The sequence below is a fragment of the Suricata suricatta genome, chromosome 15 (assembly GCF_006229205.1).
Source record: "Suricata suricatta isolate VVHF042 chromosome 15, meerkat_22Aug2017_6uvM2_HiC, whole genome shotgun sequence".
Classification (NCBI taxonomy): Eukaryota; Metazoa; Chordata; class Mammalia; order Carnivora; family Herpestidae; genus Suricata; species Suricata suricatta.
Genome location: NC_043714.1, coordinates 76,307,224 through 76,313,321, shown reverse-complemented (window position 1 = coordinate 76,313,321; position 6,098 = coordinate 76,307,224).

Here is a 6,098-nt window from a genome sequence, read left to right as displayed (position 1 = left end):
TGGACGGAACATTCCAGGCAAGCAGGAACCTGGGGACTTTGGCAGGACCTCCTCAACAGGCTCCAGAGGCCAGGCTCAGCTCATAGACTGCAGCGGACGGGGCAGGGGGTGATGTGGCCACTCCCAGTGCAGAGGGAGGACTGTGGGAGCCCAGCCTGGAGGCCAGATCAAGGCCCAGTGAGGATGAAGTCAGGACACCGCCAGCAGCAGCCCAAAGCTGGGAGGAAACGGAGGGGCCCAACGCCAGGCCCTGCGGATTGAGGTGGGGAGGAGCTGGGGGTGACAGCCGGCTTCCAGCGTGGCACAGGACCCTGGACCCAGGGGACCGGCAGCTCCAGGGGATGCAGGGGTCCAGTTGGAAGGTGAAACGGTTCTGTGTCTGTTGGAAACCCTCTACAGGGAGCACGGCTTTCCGGTGCTTCAGTGTCCCTCTAGAAGTTGGGAACAATCAGACCGTTCTGCCGCCCTCACGGATGAGCTGGCATTAATGAACCTGCTGTGTCACTGGACGGTGATTTCCTGGCTCGGCCCTGCGGAGGTGCCAGTCACCAGCACCCAGAATAGTGGGAGTGGACCTGGGCTGTGGGCGAGGCCGGAAGGGCGGGGGCAGGGACCCAAGTGGTCAGCACCGCGGACAGCTCCCAGGGGGCCTTGCAGGGCCCTCCCACCACTTGGCTGAGAGGTAGTGTCTCCGACCCGCCACCCGCCTGCCCAGCACGCTTCTCCAGAGAGCCAGCCCAGAGAGCCAGCCGCTGGGGCGCAGTGCCAGGGGCGGTGGGGTGTTGCTGTGAGTTGGGGTGAGAGCTGCAGGGGAGAAGGGAGTTGGGATGCAGCCCCTTGGAGAGGAGAGGGGAGGGCCCTGGCACACACAAGTGGATGCCACTCTCTGACTGGCATTTGGCCAGGTGAGCCTGGCTGTTGTGTGCAGACAGGTGAGGTGGTAAGGGCTGCAGCCTGGGGACCGTGCAGCGGCCAAGGCAGTGGTGCAGGTGAAGGGCTGTGCTCTGCCAGAGCAGTGGTGGGAAGCCCTCAGGGTGTGAACATGGCTCAGGGAAGGAAGGGCAGGATTTGCTGATGGGGGGAGGGGGAGGAGAGACGAGAAAAGGGGAACACGCTGGGCCCAAGCAACGGGAGGAAAGGAAGTGAGATGGGGTGTCAGACAGGAGCGGTCTGGGGCGAAGAGTCGAGAGTCTGATTGGGGGCAGCTGGTTGGATGGACCAGGACGAAGAGGTGTGGAGGCCAGTCGGCTCTGCGTCTGGAGTCGGGGCAGGGGCCCCAGGCTGGAGCTGGACCCCTGGGAGCCGGAGCTGGGGCGGAGCATGGGAAGAGACGAGGGCCTGGGGCCCCCTCCCGACAGCAGGGCCAGGGAGAGGAGGAGGAGCCGCAGTGGTGCAGGAGGAATCGCGTGGGGGCCAAGAAGGAGGGCAGCTCCTGAGCCCAGAGCTGCCGACGCAGCCCTTCAGACGAGGCCCCGGAGCTGCCCCGGGTCCGGCCGCATGGAGGGCATGGTCGACCTTGAGCAAAGCTGCTCCGGTGAAGGGTGGGCTCCAGTGGGCTCGTGAGCAGGTGCATAGGGAGACTGGGGAGAGCAAGTGTAAACTAGCCTTTGTGAGGAGCTTTGCTATCAACAGGGATCAGAGAACTAGGACGAGAGCTGGAAGGGACATGGGGTCAAGAGACAGGGTAGAACAGCAAGCTCTTATGTGCTGGGAAGATCTAGCAAGGAGGGAAGATGTCACGCTGCTGGACAGGAAGGGTGGGGGTGGCTGTGAGGAGGCAGGAGCGTTGGCCTTGCTAGGAGCAGGGAGGGGGCGTCACAGGGGCCCGTGAGGCAGACAGAGCTGTGGACACAGGTGCAGGTGGGCAGGTGCCTACAATGCTGGGGACCCGAGCGGTCCTCTCCCCACGGCGTTAGGTTCTTGACAAAGGAAGCAGGACCAGCCGCTGAGAGCAAGGAGGAAGGGGAGGGATTGGGGCTTGGAGCGAGACGGACGCAGACAGAGGGAGGGATGCAGAGGGAAGAGGGGGCCCTGAGGCTCGCAGTCAGGAAGGTAAAGAGTGCCAGAGGGCGAGTTTGCCCCCAGCGCGGTGCGGCAGCATGGGTGCAGGCAGGGTGCGGGCGGAGAGTTGGGGGCTTGCCAGGCTGGTACAATAAAGCAAGAGAGGGCCCAGGGAAGGGGTGTGACGATCATGGCAGAGCTGGGTGAGCAGCGAGGGAGGCAAGGCAAGGTGGGAGGAGGAAGAATGTGCTGGAAACAGTGCACTGCAGGTCGCCCCTCCGCTTGGGCAAGACTCCAGGGAATGGGGTCAGGGCCAGGCTGCAGTTTGGACACTGACAAGGCCAAGGGCATGACCAGGGCAAAGGTGGGTACTGGGGAGAGGGGGACAAGGCGCTGGAGAGGATTCCGGGGACTGAGGGGCCAGGGAGATGGCAGGAATCCCCAAGGCGATGGGCACAGAGATGGAGGGAAGGCCAGGGCCAGTGTCCACAGTTCAAGGGGCAGATGACTGCCATCTCCAGTGAGGTACGAGGGGTGTCCTCCTGAGGCTGGGCATCCAGGAGGCAGGAGGAGGGGCAGAGAATGGTCTGGAAGGGGCCCTGAAGAGCAAGGAGAACCCTGGCCCACCTCCAGGCTCCGGGGTCCAAGGGCGGCAGGACCCCTGGGAGGGCGGCAGGGCCCTAAGGAAGACCAGGGAGAAGGAGTTGTTGGGGGGTCAGTGCCCCAACTCTGGCCTTGTCCTTCTGTGTGACCTTGGAAGAGCCCCCACCCAGGAAGGTGGGGGTCGTGGCTGCTTCTTCCCCCGCATTCTCAGAGCCCCGGAGGCCAAGGGCACCCCTTCTCCACCCCTCCCCCACCACGTGACTCACCTGGAGTTGCTACAGGAGGAGGGGGCAGACCCGCAAGGCTGGGGTCCCCAGGATGAGGGGAAGCCATGTCAGCAGCCTGGGGGCCAGGCCCGTTTACCCGGCTGCCCAGGAGACCATGGAAGGGGCCTTCTGAGGGGGAAAGAACCTTGCATTTAAAGGGGCCCCCCTGAAAGTGGGCTGGGGCTAGGAAGGAAAAGGGTAAAGGAGGGTTGGCGGCCCCCTCCCCCTACACCCCTGCAGCTCACCTGGTCCTGCTCAGGAGCCATCTGACCCCACCCTGGCCCTCAGACACCTCTGGGCCCCTGGGCCCCATCCACCCCTGCGGCGCAGCACATCTGCCGCCCACGGCCCCCCACCCACGCTCCCGGGGCGCAGAGGCCGTGGCCTGCGAGGGCTAGCGTGGCCTCCCGCAGGCTCCCGCGAGCGTCCCAAGTGTCCGGGGGCCGTGGGGCTGCAGCACAAGCTTCAGCCACTCCCGCAGTCCCGTGAAATGGGTCCAACCAGGCCCCAGGCCTCAAGGGACCTGATGAGTTCAAGTTTCCTCAAAACGGATCCAAGTGCCAGGAGGGGGGTGGGGACGCAAGCCACTGAAGGGAAGGTAGCCCGTGACGTGTGTGCGGTGTGTGCTGAGGGCCAGCCTCACAGTCCCCCCGCCCTGGGGACCCGTCACCCCCAGCCCTGCGGCAAGGGGCCAGCGGCCGTTCTCAGGGAGACAGGAAGGCGCTGGACCCCCAGCCTCAGACGAGCCGAGGCCTGTGTGTTGTTGGAAGAGCACAGCGACAGGGGCAGCGAAGGGCCCGGCCCCCGCCACCCTCTGGCTCGTTCCCGCACCTCCACACCCCCACACCGCTCTCCTTACCATGCAAACACGTCCTTCAGCCCCTGGCTCACGCTGTCCCCTCCAGGAAGCCCTCTCTGCCTGGCCCATGCCCCTCAGGGCCCCCCAAGGCCCAAATGGCCCTCCGCTGGAAGTCACCGGGGACTCTCCCTTCCTTGGCTACAGACCTTGGGTCAGGTGCTACCCTGAGGCCTAGGAAGGGGCATGAGTAGGAGGTCAGGGAGGCCACGGTTGCCATGGCCAGGACCAGCACCTGCCCCACCTCGTCACCTCTTGGGACCCCCTCGCCACAGGCCCGACACCTCCTTTGGCCCCAAGCCCTGGCACAGTCAGCCCAGCCCCAGAGGGAGGGTCAAACCCCTCCCCCAGAAACGAACTGCACCTTGCTGGTTGCCGGCAGCTTCTGAAAAGCAGGTGGGGGGGAGCAGGGCGCGAATGGGGGTCAGGAGAGGAAGAAGGACTCGCTCGCTGCAGGCGGGGCCTCAGTTTCCCCATCTGTAAAACGGCTGAAGGAGCCTGCCTGCACGTCCGTGAGAGCGGCAGAGGAGGGGGTAAGATGCGACAAAGCTGGCAGCGCGAGCGGGTCACCAAGAGCTGCCCCTCCCCGGGACGGCCTCCGGAGCACCTCGTGACGGGACCTCGGGGTGGCGGCCGCGACGGACTGAGGGTGGACCCCTCCCCAGGCCCTCCCGGCGAGCCCTGGACTGTGGGGCGCTGCTCACTGATGTAAAATGAGGGAGCTCCCCGTACCCCCCAAGCCGGCAGGAGCCGGAAGCACACGGCTCCGCCCCGGGTGCCCTCCCATGCGGGCCCAGAGCACAGCTGTCCCCCCGGCCAGCGCCTCCACGCCAGGGCGCCGCCATGTGTTTCCTAGGCCCTGAGTGCCAGGCGGGGTCCTGAGAAGCAGCGGCCCAGTGCCCATCAGCCCCCACATGGCAGAGTACCCCCCTCGGGCACACGCTGCCTCCTACCCACCGGTGCCTCCTGAGCCCCCGGCCAGGCCAGGCCCCCAGGCTGGCACTCACGGTGCCCCTGGGGCCAGAGCACAGCCAGCTGTAGGCCTCTGCGTCCGCCCTGGGCCAGCGGGTGCCCGCACGTCACGTGACAGGGCATGTTTTCCATCATCCGGTGCTCCGGCCACAGGGGCCCCTGGACGCCAGCTCTCGGGGCTGACGGCGGCTCTGGCTGTCAGATCACGGGGTTAACTCAGGAGAGAAGAACACTACCACTGACACTCTTCTCCACAGACCTTCACAGGGCGCCTCTGCGGCCGGGACGCCTCAGCGTATTAGTCAGGGCGACGTGTGTGGTAACAAAGAGCCCCCGCACAGCACCTTCAGTGACACGGAGCGTCCTCTCCCAGGCCCGCAGGCGGCTCAGCTCCACGGGGAGCCCCTCACCCCTGCAGCTGCCCCCAGCTGTGGCTCCGCCCACTCGGAGGTGTCCCCTGTGAGGAAACATTGCATCCCAGCTGGGGGGAGGGGGGTGAGTGTGAGGGGACATTGCATCCCAGCCGGGAGGGTGGGGGTCCAGGGGTAGCCGCCTCCCTGTAAGAACTGAGGGGAGACTGCACTCAGAGTCCCTAAGTCCAGGGGAGAATTGAGTCCGGGGTCCCTCCTGGCCGGAGGGGAGGCTGGGAAACGTAGTCCACACCTGAGCAGTCAGGGGCCAGCGTTTGGAGTGACAGCGTCCAGTCTGCCACAATAATGAAGACAAGATGGTGTGTCTGAGATGGGGCTTCCCAGAAGCACCCCGTGCTCCTTCCTAGGCCTTCTCGAACCAACTGCCCACGACGGTGTCACTGGGATGGAATCCACATGTCCGCAGGGCTGAGCTCCCTCCAGGGAAGAACCCCCCCAGCTTCGGGGGGCTGCTGGCTCCCCCTGTTTGAGGCCACGTCTCCCCCATCCCTGCTCTGTGGTCACACGGCCTCCTCTTCTCTCTGTTGCTAAACCCGCTCTGCCTCTCTCTCAGAGGACTCGTGTGATTGCATTTAGGGACCACCTAGAAAATCTGGGATAATCTCCCCCCGTGAAGATCTCTCACATAATCACAGCCGGAGTCCTGTTCTGCTACATAAGATCACAATTTCCGGTTCCAGGGATTTGAACGTTGACACCAGGCAGGGGGTGGGGGCGGTATTCAACCGCCAGATGTTAAGACAAATGATTTGAGGACGAGAGGTCCCTTGAGAAGCAATCCCAGGGCGCACGGGAGCCTCCACAGCTTGACCCCACCCGCCAAAGGGGCCACAGAGCCCCCTCAAGGAAGACAGGCTGGCATTGAAACACAGGTGACGTGGGAGGGGAGTCAGTGTCATCTGTCGTCCCCACCTTCAGGAAGTTGCAGTCTAGTTGGAGAGACGGATAAAAGATAAGCTAAGTCAATAA